The sequence below is a fragment of the Lissotriton helveticus genome, chromosome 1_2 (assembly GCF_964261635.1).
Source record: "Lissotriton helveticus chromosome 1_2, aLisHel1.1, whole genome shotgun sequence".
NCBI classification, from domain to species: Eukaryota; Metazoa; Chordata; class Amphibia; order Caudata; family Salamandridae; genus Lissotriton; species Lissotriton helveticus.
In genome coordinates this window covers 404,009,640-404,026,596 of record NC_136058.1, presented here as the reverse complement: position 1 = coordinate 404,026,596, position 16,957 = coordinate 404,009,640, and the positions used below count along the sequence as shown (strand labels likewise).

The following is a 16,957-nucleotide window of genomic DNA, read 5'->3' as shown; positions in this document are numbered from 1 at the left end:
GTCACCTTGGAAGATTTTGAGGGCCGTGCAAGACGCAACAACGTGCGTATTATTGGGGTCCAGGAAGATTCTAGCTCACTCTCTACTGATCTTAGAGTAGAGGACCTTATCCTCAATCATCTCGCACCCAAGTGCCTGAGCAAATTCATCGCGGTCGAACGAGCACACAGGGTGCCGGGGGGACAGGCAAAGTGTCAGGCCCAGGGTGGCTTGCGGTCTAGGGCCCGCCCCACTCAGCAGCTGGCGCAGTCCTCGGCCATGTCCAAAGCACTTATGTGGGAAGATGCATTGGTTTCTTTCTTTTGGACGTAGGTGGCTGCTTTGTTCAAGAGCCCAGCCAGGTTTTAAACCTTGCATGTAGCAATGACTCAAGTCCCCTTTAGTTTCAACATAGTCCGCGAGATGCGTGAGGTTTGGCAGGGTGACCGCGTCCACGAGATGCGTGTACTTTGGCAATCGCGTCCGCGAGATGCGTGTAAAATGTTATGTTATGTTATGAAAATTTTTATTACGCGCTCTGCTACTACAAAGTATCCTGGCGCGAATGTATCCTGGCGAAAATGGCATGTTGTCGCATCCGCGAGATGCGTAGGGTTTACCGCAAACGGGGAAAATACGCGGGTGTGGTTACGTCGATGTACGCGACCACACCCAGGTGTCTGTGCTCACTATTCTCTAGGATTTGGGGAGGAAGGTTGTTCCTTGGCAGGCTCTTTTCTTTTGGAGGCTGTGTCATCTCTTCCCACAGGTCGAGTTTTCAGCAATGCAGCGGATTTTTTCCCGGAGAATATCCTGAGGTGTCAGAGTCATCGGCTGCAGAATAGAAGGCAGTTTTGGACCGAAATTGTTCGTGGGTTTCCCTCTTCCTGGTTCCAGAAGAGGAGTTAATCTTCTAAGGTCATAGAGTAGGTCGTACTCTAAAGGTATGAGAATAAGTTAATAAAAATTAGGATTTTGAATTAAAAAATCCTTTTATGCAAAATTGAAGGTTTTATGCACTGTTTTCTGATATTGTTTTGAAGGGAATCCAAAATATTCTGTGCAGTAAAATTGAAACTAAATCTTGCATATAATTCGAGAAGAGGTTTATAGTTTGAGCAAAGGAAAATTAATCCTTGTCAAAATTTTACTGCGCAATTTGATTTTAGGTTGCCATTCTATAGGAAATATATAAGAATGTTCCAAAGACATTACAAGCACACATGGTTGATTTGCAAGAAGTGCTAAGAGTTATTGGTAGTAATTTGTAGAGAATTTTCCACAGGTTATAGCATGAACAGTGAACAGTTTCTTTTCTGAGAGAAAATTAAAAGAGAAAATAAAAGAGAAGCAAAGAGATTTAATTTGCAAAACTAGTAATTGTGATTAATCTTAGTGAGGTTACAAAAACCTGTTTGGTTTCTTTACCTTAAGTAAAACTACTGAATAAATAAGTAGCAAAATATTTTGTGTATTCTTAACTTTTCCTTTTCAGATCTCCCTCCCAGCTGTTCCCTTCCTAACTCCCTTTTTCCCCCCGCTTGATCACTTCAATATTCTGTGTAGTAATTACAATCAGAATTGAAGGTATCGAGAGGTGGGCCCTTATATCATCACATCAGATTCCGAGGAAGACTTCGTCTGACAGACTAGTGAGCCCACGAATTATTTTCCTCCCGATCTGATTGTGTTGACATAATGGCCACCATGGATGACTTACTGGCTGCAATAGTTAAAATGCAAGCTTATTTAAATGAAACTATGGCTGCAACTGCATTGTTGTCTGATAAAGTAGATAATATTCAGCTTATGAACACTCCCCTTCCAGAGGAGGGTTCATCCACAAATATTTCAGTAACTGTTCCACCACAAATACCTTTGGCTGCTCCAGAGCGTTTTTCTGGAGACCCTTCTAAAGTGCAGATTTTTCTAACACAAATAGAACTGCATTTTTCTTGTAGGCCTACAGCGTTTCCCACCCCCCAGTCTAGGATAGCATTCCTAATTTCTTATCTGTCTGGAGATGCTGCAAATTGGGCAGTCCCATTAGTACGTCAAGATAGCGCTTTATTGTATAACTGGCGGCGCTTTGTAGAAGAATTTGAAAAAGTATTCGATAGACAAACTGTAACTTTATCTGCAGACCGAGAATTGTTACAATTAAGACAAGGCAATCGAAACCTTATTGCTTACTTATCACATTTTAACAGACTTGTTGCAGAGACCTCTTGGCCGGAAGAAAAGAGAGCAGCTCTTTTCTATCAGGGGTTGAAAGACGATTTAAAAGATGTGTTAGCCCAAATTGACCCACAACCAACAGCTTGTTCGGATTTGATAAATCTAACCTTAAGATTGGATCACAGACTATCAGAACGAAGATCAGATAAAAAAAGAGGAGAGAAACCTAGTTGGAAAAATGAAAACAAACCTAGAACTCAGTTTGCACATTCTGAATCTTGCCCTGAGCCAATGGAAATCGGGACTCTCAGACAGCCGTTATCAAAAGATGAAAAAGATAGCAGACGCAAGAATGGACAGTGTCTTTACTGTGGTCGCAAAGGACATTTTGTAAAAGACTGTATGTTGAAACCTAAGAATAAGTCTCCAACTACTGGTAAAGTATCAGTTCTAGAAACAAAAGATCTAAAGTCGGAAAACTAACATGCCCAAGATTTTTAGAGGGGGATCTCTTGGGAACCATTGCTTACCCTTCAGTAAATTCTTGTGTAAGTAATTACAAGGCTCATTTCCAATTGGCAGTTCAGATACAACTAATTCATAAAATCTGGCAAATGGAAGTTCTAATAGACTCTGGGGCCACAGGAAATTTTGTCGATTTAGAAACCGCGCAGCGATTAAATATAATCTGTGAAAAGAAAGACACTCCTGAAATAGTACAAGCTGTAGATGGAAAAGTTTTGTCTGGAGGTCCAGTTACCATGCAAACTTCAAAGGTAATAATGTGTGGTGAAGACTCAAAAAGACAATATCATAGAGAGGAGGTTCAATTCGATGTAATCCAAGCACCTCAGTATGGATTTATTCTAGGAATGCCATGGCTCTGTCTACATAATCCTATAATTGATTGGCAAAAAAAAGAGAACTTGTATTTCTTTTTGATTTTTGTCGATCGTCTTGTATGGGAACTTGCACAACAACAGTGAGTCAAATTGCAACAGCTGAGGAAAAAGAAACAATTCTACCTAATTGTTACAAGATGTTTCAGGAGGTATTCAGTGAAGAGAAAGCAGCAGTCCTTCCTCCTCATCGCAGCTATGATTGTCAGATCGATCTCACGCCAGGTTCTTGTGTACCGAACTGTAGAATATATGCTCTAAGTGAGAAAGAAAATCAACATTTGAGAGAATACTTGGATCAGTATCTAGAAAACGGGTTCATCCGCCCCTCTAAGTCGCCAGCCGCCTCTCCTTTGTTTTTCATCCCAAAAGCAAATGGTGAATTAAGAACTTGCATCGACTATAGGGCTTTGAACAAAATCACGATAAAGAACACATATCCATTACCACTGATCCCAGTCCTTTTAGACCAAGTAAAAACAGCAGTTATATACACAAAACTTGATCTACGAGGAGCATACCACCTGATGCGTATTAGACAAGGAGATGAATGGAAAACTGCATTCAAAACTAGATATGGATTGTTTGAATATTTGGTAATGCCATTTGGTCTTTGTAATGCGCCAGCAGCCTTTCAGTTTTTTCTCAATGATGTTTTAAGAGAATTTCTAGATTTATTTGTGATCGTCTACATAGATGATATTTTAATTTATTCCGATTCAGAAGAAAAACACGAAGGTCATGTCAAACAAGTTTTAAAGACGTTACAATCACACAACCTGTATTGCAAATTATCTAAATGCGATTTCCATGTTTTTGAAGTTGAATTTTTGGGAGTACTGCTCACACCAACTGGCATGAAAATGACTGATAGAAAAATTAAAGCAGTAGCTGAATGGCCCATTCCAAAATCTGTTCGAGATGTGCAATGTTTTTTGGGCTTTGCAAATTTCTATCGACGATTTATTGATCACTTCTCAGCAGTGGTAGCACCCATAACTCGTCTGTTAAGAAAAAAGGTGAAGTTTGAATGGACTACAGAAGCAAATGAAGCGTTCCAAAGTTTGAAAAAGGCTTTTACAGTAGCCCCGATTCTAATGCATCCTGATGTAAATGAACCTTTCATAATTGAGGCAGATGCTTCCGATGTAGCAATAGCAGCCATTTTATCTCAGAGACATCACAAAACTGGTCAAATGCATCCTGTAGCGTATATGTCTCGAAAATTGAATGCAGCAGAACAAAATTACATCATTGCGGAGAAAGAGTTGCTAGCTATACTTGAGGCTTTCAAGGAATGGAGACATTATATTATGGGAGCAAAATTCAGTGACAGTGTATACAGATCATAGAAATTTACAGTTCATGAGTTCAGCTAGAATGTTAACCCCACGTCAATTGAGATGGATGATGTTCTTTGCAGAATATGATTTCATAGTAACCTATCGACCGGGACAGGACAACAAAAAGGCAGATGCTCTGTCCAGGAAAGATTCTACATTGCATAAATTCGAAGGAACTCCACAAGCAATAATAGAACCAGACAAAGTGATCTGTTTGTTGGATGCGGACCAATTTTGGGATAATATCCATGAAACTTTTCCTCCATCCCAATGGAAAAATTGGAAGAACAAGAAAGAAAACCAAACAATCAAAGAAGGAATACCATTTCATGGAAAGCAAGTCTACCTTCCTACTAAAAAACTACAAGAAACAGTTTTTGGCTGGTTACATTCCCATCCTATGGCAGGACATCCAGGTCCAAAAAAGACAACAGAAAAGATACAAAACTTGTTCTGGTTGCCAACTCTCCAAAAAGATGTTTCTTTGATGGCTCAAAACGGTGAAACATGTGCTAGATTCAAAACTGATCATAGCAAACCAAAAGGATTATTGCAAGTCTTACCAACACCAGTTAAACCGTGGGAACATGTTTCTTTGGATTTCATCACAAATTTGCCACAAGTGAATCTTCATTCGGTTATTTTAGTAGTTGTGGATAGTTTAACGAAGTATGCCCATTTTATTGCTTGTAAACGATTGCCAACAGCAGGACAACTAGCACAAATAATACTGACAAATATTGTACGATTGCATGGTTTGCCTTCTGTGTTGCTATCTGATCGTGGTTCTCAGTTTTCATCTAAATTCTGGCAACAATGGTGTCAAAGTCTACAAATCACATCCAATATGTCTACTAGTTACCACCCTCAAACAGATGGTCAAACGGAACGATTGAATCAGACATTGAAACAATATTTGAGATGTTATGTAGAGGATTCCAAAAAGTCTTGGTTTGATTTGCTCTGGAGTGCGGAAATGGCTTATAACACATCACCGCATTCTTCAACTGGATCCTCTCCTTTTGAGGCTCTTTATGGATATCTACCAAATACAATTCCCCTAATTTTGCCCAGAGATATAAGTGAAACACCAGCTATGCAAGATACTATACAACACATGCAAACTATTCATCAACAAACTCACAGACGTTTACTACAAAGTAAAGAAAAGTACAAACAGCAATATGATAAACACCATAGGCCAGGACCACGGTATGATATTGGAGATAAAGTATGGTTGTCCACCAAAAACTTAACTTTCAAGCATAGAAGTATGTTTCATCCCAAGTTTATCGGACCATATCCAGTACTTCGTCAAGTCAATCCAGTAACGTACAAATTGTTACTTCCAAACACTTTAAGGATCCATCCAGTGTTCCATACTTCCCTTTTGAAACCAGCTAGGCAGGATGTGGCGACTAGACCAGCTCCAGTCTTAGTACACGGTAATTGGGAATACAAGGTACAAGACATAGTAGACTCTAAACTGAGGGGGAACAAACTGTGGTATCTTGTCTCCTGGAAAGGATATGGATCTGAGAATGATTCATGGGAGCCGGCGGAGAACATTCATGCCTCTCGCTTAGTGCGACGTTTCCACCTCCTTCATCCTTCAAAGCCGGGCCCTAGACCGCTCCTGGGAGGGGGGAATACTGTCAGGCCCAGGGTGGCTTGCGGTCTAGGGCCCGCCCCACTCAGCAGCTGGCGCAGTCCTCGGCCATGTCCAAAGCACTTATGTGGGAAGATGCATTGGTTTCTTTCTTTTGGACGTAGGTGGCTGCTTTGTTCAAGGGCCCAGCCAGGTTTTAAACCTTGCATGTAGCAATGCCTCAAGTCCCCTTTAGTTTCAACATAGTCCGCGAGATGCGTGAGGTTTGGCAGGGTGACCGCATCCGCGAGATGCGTGTACTTTGGCAATCGCGTCCGCGAGATGCGTGTAAAATGGCATGTTGTCGCATCCGCGAGATGCGTAGGGTTTACCGGTGCAATCGCAAACGGGGAAAATACGCGGTGTGGTTACGTCGATGTACGCGACCACACCCAGGTGTCTGTGCTCACTATTCTCTAGGATTTGGGGAGGAAGGTTGTTCCTTGGCAGGCTCTTTTCTTTTGGAGGCTGTGTCATCTCTTCCCACAGGTCGAGTTTTCAGCAATGCAGCGGATTTTTTCCCGGAGAATATCCTGAGGTGTCAGAGTCATCGGCTGCAGAATAGAAGGCAGTTTTGGACCGAATTTGTTCGTGGGTTTCCCTCTTCCTGGTTCCAGAAGAGGAGTTAATCTTCTAAGGTCATAGAGTAGGTCGTACTCTAAAGGTATGAGAATAAGTTAATAAAAATTAGGATTTTGAATTCAAAAATCCTTTTACGCAAAATTGAAGGTTTTATGCACTGTTTTCTGATATTGTTTTGAAGGGAATCCAAAATATTCTGTGCAGTAAAATTGAAACTAAATCTTGCATATAATTCGAGAAGAGGTTTATAGTTTGAGCAAATAAAGGAGAATTAATCCTTGTCAAGATTTTACTGCGCAATTTGATTTTAGGTTGGCATTCTATAGGAAATATATAAGAATGTTCCAAAGACATTACAAGCACATATGGTTGATTTGCAAGAAGTGCTAAGAGTTATTGGTAGTAATTTGTAGAGAATTTTCCACAGGTTATAGCATGAACAGTGAACAGTTTCTTTTCTGAGAGAAAATTAAAAGAGAAAAAAAAAGAGAAGCAAAGAGATTTAATTTGCAAAACTAGTAATTGTGATTAATCTTATTGAGGTTACAAAAACCTGTTTGGTTTCTTTACCTTAAGTAAAACTACTGAATAAATAAGTAGCAAAATATTTTGTGTATTCTTAACTTTTCCTTTTCAGATCTCCCTCCCAGCTGTTCCCTTCCTAACTCCCTTTTTCCCCCCACTTGATCACTTCAATATTCTGTGTAGTAATTACAATCAGAATTGAAGGTATCGAGAGGTGGGCCCTTATATCATCACATCAGATTCCGAGGAAGACAGGCAAAGCCCGATTTCCCCCCCCCCGTCCAATCATCACAAGAATCTTCAACTTCAGAGACCGCGACGCCATCTTGCAGGCTGCACGGACAGGTGGTCCTACGCAGTTCGAGAACACTGCAGTGAACTTTTATCCGGACTTTTCCCAGTCTGTCCAGAAGCAACGGATGGGATTTCAAGGGGTGAAACGGAGGCTTAGGGACATGGAGCTGAAATATGCGATGCTGTTCCCTGCCCGGCTGCGTGTGGAATACGATGATCGAACTTTATTTTTTCTCCGACCGGAGGAAGCGAGTGATTGGTTGGACACGTTGCCTGCTCGTCGTGCTGGCCGAGACCTTGCTAATGGCGCAGAAGGGGGCCTGATGGACCAAGAATGACAATGATGCCTGAGTCCTGAACTCTATCCATCGTGGACGGCTGTGGCTCAATGACCTCTTTGATCGTTCTATGGGTATCCTGGGGGGTGGCGGGGACGATGGGACCCTTTCCTCCTCTGGGGTTTCTTTGTGTAGATTAGTTGTTGTTTTTTGCTAGGGCGACAGGCACACTGCAAATTGGGGTGGCTTCTGAGTCTGTGCAGGGGTGCAGGGTGCGGGGAAGTTCTGTTGAGGGTCATTGGGGGGAGGGGGAGAATTGTGTGGGGGTTGTTTTCTTTCTTCTTCCTTTGTTTTCTTTTTCAAGGCAACGAACTGTTACGACTTCGGACATTGGTGTGATGCTCATTCTGAGATGGGAGTTCATCGTGGGTTTGGATGGGGGGTAGGGGGTTGAAGTTACTGAGCTGGCATGTAAATGGGTTGGGAGATCGGATAAAGAGAGGGGTGGTTATGCAGCTTTTGCGGCGCCTCTCGCCTGACGTTGTTCTGCTACAAGAAACACACTTGATTGGTAATACTTGCCACGCTCTCAACAGGCGGGGTTACCGTCTTGTTGCTCATTCTGGTTTTACTTCTAGTTCTAAAGGGGTGGGTATACTGCTTAAGACCTCACTTCCCCTCGTGGTTGATGGAGTGGTTCTTGACGCTAGGGGTCGATATGTTGCATTGACAGGAAGATGGGAGGGGAAAACGGTTTCCTTGGTATCGGTGTACGTTCCTCCTGGCTTACAATCCACAACATTTGCAGACTTGGGGCGGATGGTTTTGGGTCTCCCAGAGGGTGTTCTGATATTAGGTGGTGATTTTAACTCAGTCGTCCCTGGCAGGGTGGATCGTTATCCCCCCAGGGACCTTACAGCTGCGCACTCCTGGTTGGGTGATTTTTTGGAGACATTGGGGCTCGTGGACTGTTGGCCATTACTACACCCAGAGCAGACACAGTTCACTTTCCACTCTGGCGCACATGGTAGTCTTTCTAGATTAGATTATGTCCTGGTGCCGGCGGCCCAATCCTCCTCGATTGGGGAGATTAGACACCTAGCTCGGGGTATATCGGACCACTCCCCTCTCTGGTTCTATTTTAACTCTAACACAGGCGCTGAAGGACGAGTGGCCCCAATTAACCCATGGTACCTCCTTAACCCCAAAACCCGTACTGAGTTGATTAAATCATTAGATTTATATTTTGCTGAAAACGTGGGATCCGTGTCCTCACCTGTGTCACTGTGGGAAGCTTTCAAGACTGTTATTAGGGGACAGGCATTGTCTTTGATAGGGTGTGCCAAGAAATGTAAAAATGAAGCAGTTGTTTGTCTTGAGACAGAATTTACTGAATTGGAAACTGCCTTGGAGCGTAACGTTACTCAAGACGCATTGCATATCCTCAGTCTTAAGCAATTAGAATACAAGAACTTAGTGACTGATGCTGCCAAGATGATGAGTAGGGGACAACAGGGACGATTGTATGATGTGGGCGATAAGGCAGGAAAGTTGATTGCCTGGCTAGACAGAAAGGAGAGAGCGAGTCGTGTGATTCCTGTGATTGAGAACTCAGATAGTGACATGTGACAGACCCAGTTGACATTGTTGGATGTTTTGCTGATTATTTCCGGGAAGTTTACTCTGCGGTGTCGGACAGGCCCGAGGAGGATTCTCATTTGTTACTTAGGGATATCGCATTTCCTTGTCTGTCGGAATCTGACCGGGACTGTTTGGATGCCGCACCCTCAATGGATGAGGTAGCACTGGCGATTCGCTCTATACGCTCTGGGAAGGCCTTGGGCCCCAATGGCCTCCCCATCGAATTGTATAAACTGCGACCTGATAAATTAGCGCCATTCCTCCGTGATATGTTTTTGGCAGCGCGAGAAACTGGCACCCTCCCTCGAGATCAGCGCCTTGCGACAAAGAGGGTAAGCCACGGGATCGTTGTGCGTCTTACAGGCCTATTTCGCTCCTGAATGCTGAGCCTAAGATTCTGGCCAAGTTACTCGCTAATCGCCTTATCACGGTGATTAGTGATCTGATTCATCCGGACCAGTCGGGCTTTATCCCACACCGTAACACAGCATTGAATTTAAGGCGTTTGCATGGTGTTCTCGCGAGAGCAGCGACTTTGAGTGTACCGGCCATCTTGGCGTCCTTAGATGCCACGACGGCCTTCTACACAATCAAATGGCCGTATTTTTGGGCCACACTCGCCAAATTCGGTTTCGGCGCTGGCTTTATTAGTTGGGTTAAACTCCTGTACAATTTGCCACTGGCGCAGGTAGTAGTTAATGGTCGGGTCTTCATGCCCTTTGCCCTTGGAAGGGGCACGCGGCAGGGTTGTCCGTTATCCCCGCTTCTCTTTGCTCTTGCGCTGGAACCGCTCGCTGCTTGGCTACGGTGGGAATCCTCTATGAGGGGTATATATTGGACTCCGGATTTTGAAGATAGTATTTCACTGTATGCGGACGAAATTTTATTGTACCTCACGTCTCCCCAAAAATCGCTCAATGTGTTGTTCGACGTGCTTGGCTCCTTCCGGAAGAACTCGGGTCTGGTTATCAATTGGTCAAAATCCTATATTTATGTTTTCGCCGGTGATGTCCCCCTTCTGCCGCGGGGTTGCCCCATCCAAGTGTCACAGTCTGGTTTTAAATACTTGGGTGTGTTTATCTCGCTGGACCCTGCAGTTCGCTATGACCGTAATCTACTCCCCCCACTCCAACGTTTGCGCTCGGATGTGGTGCACTGGCGTAAACTGCCACTGTCTCCGCTGGGGCGTGCGGCCCTTTTCAAAATGATGTCCTTACCGCGATTTCTGTATGCCCTCCAGAACAGTTTTGACGTGATTCCGTCGAAGTATTTCCGGGAGGTAAAATCCTTACAGAGGCAATTGATATGGGACGGACGTTCGCGCATTGCTCTTCCAAAGTTAACGCTTCCCTGGTACGATGGCGGCATTGCGCTTCCGGATATTCGAAGGTATTATTGAGCCTCCCAACTTGCTGCCATCAACCATGGAATGTTTGGTCCGGCATCGAATCCGGCATTTGAAATGGATAGGTGGCTGCTACAGGGTGGTGATTATAACAGGGCGCTTTATTCTGCATCTGCCCGTTTAGGTCTCTCGGGACCTACCGCTATAGCCGTGTGTATATGGCATAGTGCGAATGCGGCTATGGGTTGGAGAGATAGATTAACCCGTGCGACTCCACTTTGCGCCGCCGCAAAATTGGGTTCTCTGTGGAAAACTAAGGGGTTTTACAAATGGGATACGATCGGTATTAGTAAAGTACGTGATCTCTGGGTTAAGGGAAGGGTAAAGACCTTCTCGGACTTGCAAGTGGAATACCAGCTGAGTGGCAGGGAATTCTTTCGTTACGTCCAAATACGTCATGCCTTGACTTCAGTTTTCCCGGTGGGAGGTGACGTTCTGGAATCCTCCCCCCTCGAAGACCGTATATTGGATGGTTATGTGCCAGATAGCACCATTTCATTGTTTTATAAAAAGATGATTAATGACCGGTCGAGTCTGCTTGACCGCCTTAGTGACACCTGGATAGCTGATGGTATTGAATTGGACGACGAGGATTGGCAATCCGCGAACTCCTCTTCCAGGGAGGTTGCGATCCCGGCCCGCCTCCGCCTGGTCCAGCTCAAGATCCTCCATTGAATCTATGTCACCAGCCCCCGCCTTATTCATATGGGCTACTCAGCTGATGGCTTATGTAAGCGTGGTTGTGGTCTTCTCTGCACCTTTCTTCATATAATTTGGGAATGCCCTAAGGTGGTGCGTTTTTGGAATCGTATACATGATGTGATGAGTGAGGTGACGGGCGTTGTGATACTCCCGGAAGCCAGGCAATGTCTATTGAATGTATGGGGACCGAATGATTATGATGTGTCACAGCTTCGATGGGCGACTCTTGCCAATATGATAGCCAAACGAGATATTGCGCAATTATGGGGGTCCCAGAGGCCCCCTACAGTGACTGCCTGGAAAGAGGATATGGACTGGTGCATGTTCAGAGAGAAAACAGTGTATGTAGCGAGAGGTAGACCCAGGAAATGGGGGAAGATTTGGAACCAGTGGAACTCGTACCGAGGTGATATATGTACGCCCCCGCTCACAGAGATCTCTAGTCCTCCCCAATCGCCCTGACCCAGCATTCCTGCTCTAAGGCGATGTGCTTATTGTTCATGTGCAATTCTGCCCCCGAGCCCCCCCTTGCCTGTAATTGAAGACTTTTCTCCTTTGTTATCGTGTTTCTGCCGTCCTCCTTGAGCACGCACCTGATGATTGTACTATTGTTATATTGCCTTGTTTCTTTGTTGATGTTTTATTATAATAAAAAGTTACAAAAAAAAAAAAAGAATGTCTAAAATTGGTTCTGGAGGCTCGAGAACATTGTCCTCGAAATTCGGCTAGTCTTTAGAATGTTTCGGCTCAGAAGCGAGATGGTGTTTCGAAGCGGAGGGTTTCGGCTCCAAACCAGATTTGTCCTGGAGCCTGATGATTTCGGATCCGAAGGTAATTTCTTATGACTCGATCCGGAGCTGGAAGGCTTGACGGTTTGTTTTGGTGCCGAGCCGAGGGACGTGACGTTGGAAACATTGTCTCGGTGCCGACTTTGGCCAGAAGGCAGAGGTGGTGCTGTAGCCTTATGAGTTTTAGAAGAGGATTTAGGGGGCAAGGGGTCTTCGGTACTCACGGCACCATGTCCCGAAGGCACATCTTGGGACTCCAGATAGATTTCGAGCTCGGAATCGGGCTCTGGAATTGCCTCTTCTTCAACGGAGGACGCTTCTATCTCTTCTAGGTCAGATTCTTCTGCAAAGATATCCAGAGTGTTTTGAATGCTTTGGCTCTGCCTCTCTCGTCATTGAGCCTGATGATCGGGTGGAGTCCTATTGGACCGAAACAACTTACAAGCGTCGCAGTCTTCCTCCTTGTGCTCCGGAAAGAGACATAAGTTACAAACTTGATGTAGGTCAGTGCGAGGGTACTTGGCGTGGTTCCAAGGAAAGAAATGGAATGGAGTCCGTTCCATTTGTAGAAGGCTGGCCCTACGTAGCCCAACGGTATGCCACAAGGTTTTCTATCAATAATGGAGAGTTTGTCGATCAATCTGAAATGCGGAGAACAAAGAAATGCATAGTGAAATAATACTGTTGAGGGTAGAGTGTATTGCTGCGCACCGAGGGGAACCCGAGGAACGGTTTCGGAGCGCAGCAATACACATCCGAACCCGTTGGGGGTAAAACACAATCTAACAATGGAGTCAATGCCCATGTGCACTATCACCGAAAGGAGGAGTCACCTTACCTCGTGACTGGAAAGACTTCTTCAAAGAAAAACAACTTGCAAACATCCGGACCCAACACAAGATGGTAGGAGTATGCAAAGCATGTGCATCTACAGCACACATGCCTCGAACATAAGATTAAAGGCCCCAAATCCCTGCCGTGGTATCTTGTCATGTTGTGGCTGAGTGTGCCATGTGATGTGGCAGGCTATAGTGCTTGGGGTGATTTAGTCATTTTTGACAAAGTGGAGTGCTGAATGGTTAGGCAATTTTTGATTTTCTTTGTTTTTGGGATCGTGTGATATAGTGCGATACCTACCGTATGATGTAAGTAAAAAAATTAGATTGCTATTATACGGTAAGGATGTGGGGGTGAGTGTATTTAGGGCCGAAGCCTTGCTGATTATATGCAGAATAACAGATGTGAGAGGTCACTACTGACTAGGGCAGTTTAGCAGCTGCACAGGCCTTGGGCATTGATCCTATTGAGGATAATATGTGACTGGCCACTGGTGACTGGAGTTGGCTAGCAACAACGTTGGCCTCTGGTATTCATTACAAGAAGGATAACAATACATGTCACTATTGACTGGAACTGGTTGGCAGTAGAGTTGACCTCTGGTTTTAAATATTAGCAGGATTTAAGGTACAGGGGTCACTACTGACTGGACTTACTTAGCAGGATAATAGGTCTCAGGGAGCCAATACTGACTGAAGCTGGTTAGTATGATCATCAGTCCCAAGGTGCTACTAATGACTCAAGCTGGCTAGAATGATAACAGGTCCCATGGGCCAGTACTAACAGGAGCTGGCTAGTAAGCTTACATACAGGCCCAAGGGGCCACTACTGACTGGAGCCGGCTAAAACAATAACAGGCCCAAGGATGGTGGGGTGCGAGTGGCACCAGTGACCGGAGTTGGCTATAAGCATTGACGACCTTTGGTATTGATTAAATGCAGGATTCCAGGTCACAGGAGGCACTGCTGAATACGGCTGGCTAGCAGTAGTGGTGGCCTCTAGGAAGAAGGAATTGAGAAAGCATAACTGGATATACTGGTTTCTTTAATACCGATAATTGGTTACACATGAATACCACAACATGCATTGATATATTACATTACCAAATTACAATATTCTTATATTAATTTTATGTGACTGTTTGCTTTAATATGCCTGCAAAGTTACATGATTCTATTAGGGCCCAGAACCATTTTATTTAGTGATGTCCATCTGCACACTTTCCTGAATCTTGTAGTAAATTGAATATTGACAAACAGAAGTGTTATTTCCAAAAACAGTGAATTCTGCAGCTTGTCTGTGTATCTTTTATCTGCACCTCACGGACTCCTCACATTCCTCTTGTGAGAAGATCCTGCCTACTACTCATTAGTGTCTTTTTAGTAACTGTTTCTATCACGTGTTCATGTTTCATTGACTTGTATTAGGAGAAAAGTGTATAAAAATACATTGTGTAGCATTAGCTTTATATACTCCAACTTGCTTTAGAGTGGATGCTCTCGTACATTGCAAAGACAATTGTCACTTGTTAGTTTGTTGGCCTTTTGCTATTTTTGCATTAAATGTATGATAGATGTGTTGGCCTCCCGGTGTGTTGTGTTTTATTTTACATCTCACAAGAGATGACGAGGAAAATGACAGTCCAGTATACACATTCTTCATATAAATCAACTCACAATACAATTGGATAAGTCAATATGTCCTGAATTTTAGGAGGGTTACCGTATCTAGCGCACTCTGTTAGACAGCACTCACTTCTGGTAGTAAGATGGTAATAGGCACCTTATCACCTATGCACGGTGCAGGGCTTTGAGTTACAGAGCTCCTCACGCTGTGGAGAAGATTAGGGGCCAGATGTAGGTAAATCTATTTTACCGACACTTAAATACCGAATTTTACCGATTCGGTATTTAAGAGTCGGTAAAATAGATGTACCGAGATGTAGGTAAATCCAGATGTGGATTTACCGATTCTTTAAAAGTCGGTATTTACCGATTCGGTAAATACCGACCTGTAATGCTCCATTCATTCCTATGGGCTTTGAAGCCCATAGGAATGAATGGGGCATTACAGGTCGGTATTTACCGATCGGTAAATACAGATTTTTGGCAAGGGTGCAGGGGGTGTCACTTTGACACCCTCTAGCACCCCCAAAAAAGGTTCGGGGGCCATATGGCAGGCATACCTGCCCTAAGGGCAGGTCTGCCTGTCATATGGCACAGGTGTGCATGCACACATTTGCATGCTCACCTGAATCGGTATTTCACCATCAAATTGAATTTGATGGTAAAATACCGATTTCTTAGGCCTTGTGGGACTCATCAGAGTCCCACCTACATATCGATTTTACAGAATCTGTAATTTTACCGTTCTGTAAATTTACCGACCGGTATATTTACAGATTCTGTAAAATTACAGATCGGTAAATTACAGAACGGTAAAATTACCGATTCTGCCCCCTACATCTCAAATTCCTTTTACCGGTCGGTAACGGCCGAATTCGGCCGTTACCGACCGGTAAAACCCTACCTACATCTGGCCCCAAGTCACTTTTACCCATTTTCCCATATTTGGTCCTGATGAAATGCCAACAGATTGCTCCATGACTACACAAGGTATGAAATATGTTGACCTAAAGAATAGACCCCAGCTTACCAGCAGGTCCATAGGTGATCAACACTTTCACACAGTGATAGGGGCCATTAGTTCCTCAATTTCTCTACCACTGTTTTTAATCTCAACATGGACCATGGTGATCACATGAACTATATTGTGGAAACTGGTCGATAGTTGATCTTATATTCAGACTTTCACCAATCTCACATCTTATGACGCAAACATCCTCTGTCCTACTATGCTCATCTGGCGTACTTAATAAAAGATCTGCGAAAAAGTGCCCTCAAGGCATTGTAGCGCCGGCCTGGTGAGGAGTATAGCCCAATGATGAAGCATGTCACCTTCAGGTGAGTAAACGCAACTTGTCTTAAAAGCACAGGCTTCCTAGGGTGTCTGCGTTCAGTTACAGATAAAGACTCTGGGACTGAACCTCCGGAACAGTATACTGTGATTTGATTGTGTTTTATTTTAACAAATGTACATAGCAGATATTGGCGCTTGCTTGTTTCACAAAAATGATTGGATACCTGCCTCGGGGCGCACTTCTTACAGACGAGTACAGGGTTATCTTGTTGCTGCTACAAGCTCCTTACCTGTGCGAGTTATCGGGAACGATGCAGGGGGCAGACCCAAACCAGCCACATGTGGTGATCAATGACAAATACTGAAGAATTAACAGAGCTTCCAAGCTCCATTACTTAATTGACCCTGAAAATAAAAGACAAGTTTTTAGTATTTTTTATATTTTTTTTAATTAACTGTACAATTAATTAAAATCATTACAGTAAAAAGTGCTCATCATATTACAGCTAGAAGAATGATTAAAAACTATTATTTGTAACAGGGGTTTAAAACATGTTATGATAAAAATAAAAATAAAAAAAATAAAGTTTGACTCCCCTCCCCAAGATCCACCAAAGTCGGTCTTCCCCAGAGTTAGTGTTTACGGAGGTGTGGCTTTAAGGTTGGCCCGGGCTCCTATGTTGTTCTGTGGGTGGCATTTTTAGGTTATGATGCCTTCCCCTTGTCCTCTAGACCACAGCTTTCCAAACTTTTCATGTTGGTGACACACCTTTTTGTGAAAACAATTTCAGGGACACAGTAACGCGAGTGAGCGCAGCAAGCGAGTCCGAACCACCTAAGGGGGGTTCGAGCCCCACACCCAAACCCCCCCCCCCACACACACCCCCCACACACACACACAACCCCAAACACTCACACAATCCCACACACACCCACACA

The 16,957-nt window shown here is 44.0% G+C and overlaps 1 protein-coding gene across 1 annotated transcript in view; it reads right to left on the bottom strand.

The window, feature by feature from the left end:
• LOC144806501 (uncharacterized) overlaps positions 1–16,415 on the bottom strand; it is an 82,814-nt gene extending 66,399 nt beyond the window's left edge. Inside the window, exon 1 of the mRNA XM_078672851.1 lies at positions 16,309–16,415. The gene's annotated coding sequence lies outside the window, so the exon portion shown is untranslated. The remainder of the gene's footprint in view (positions 1–16,308) is intronic.
• Between the last annotated feature and the right edge of the window lie 542 nt (positions 16,416–16,957).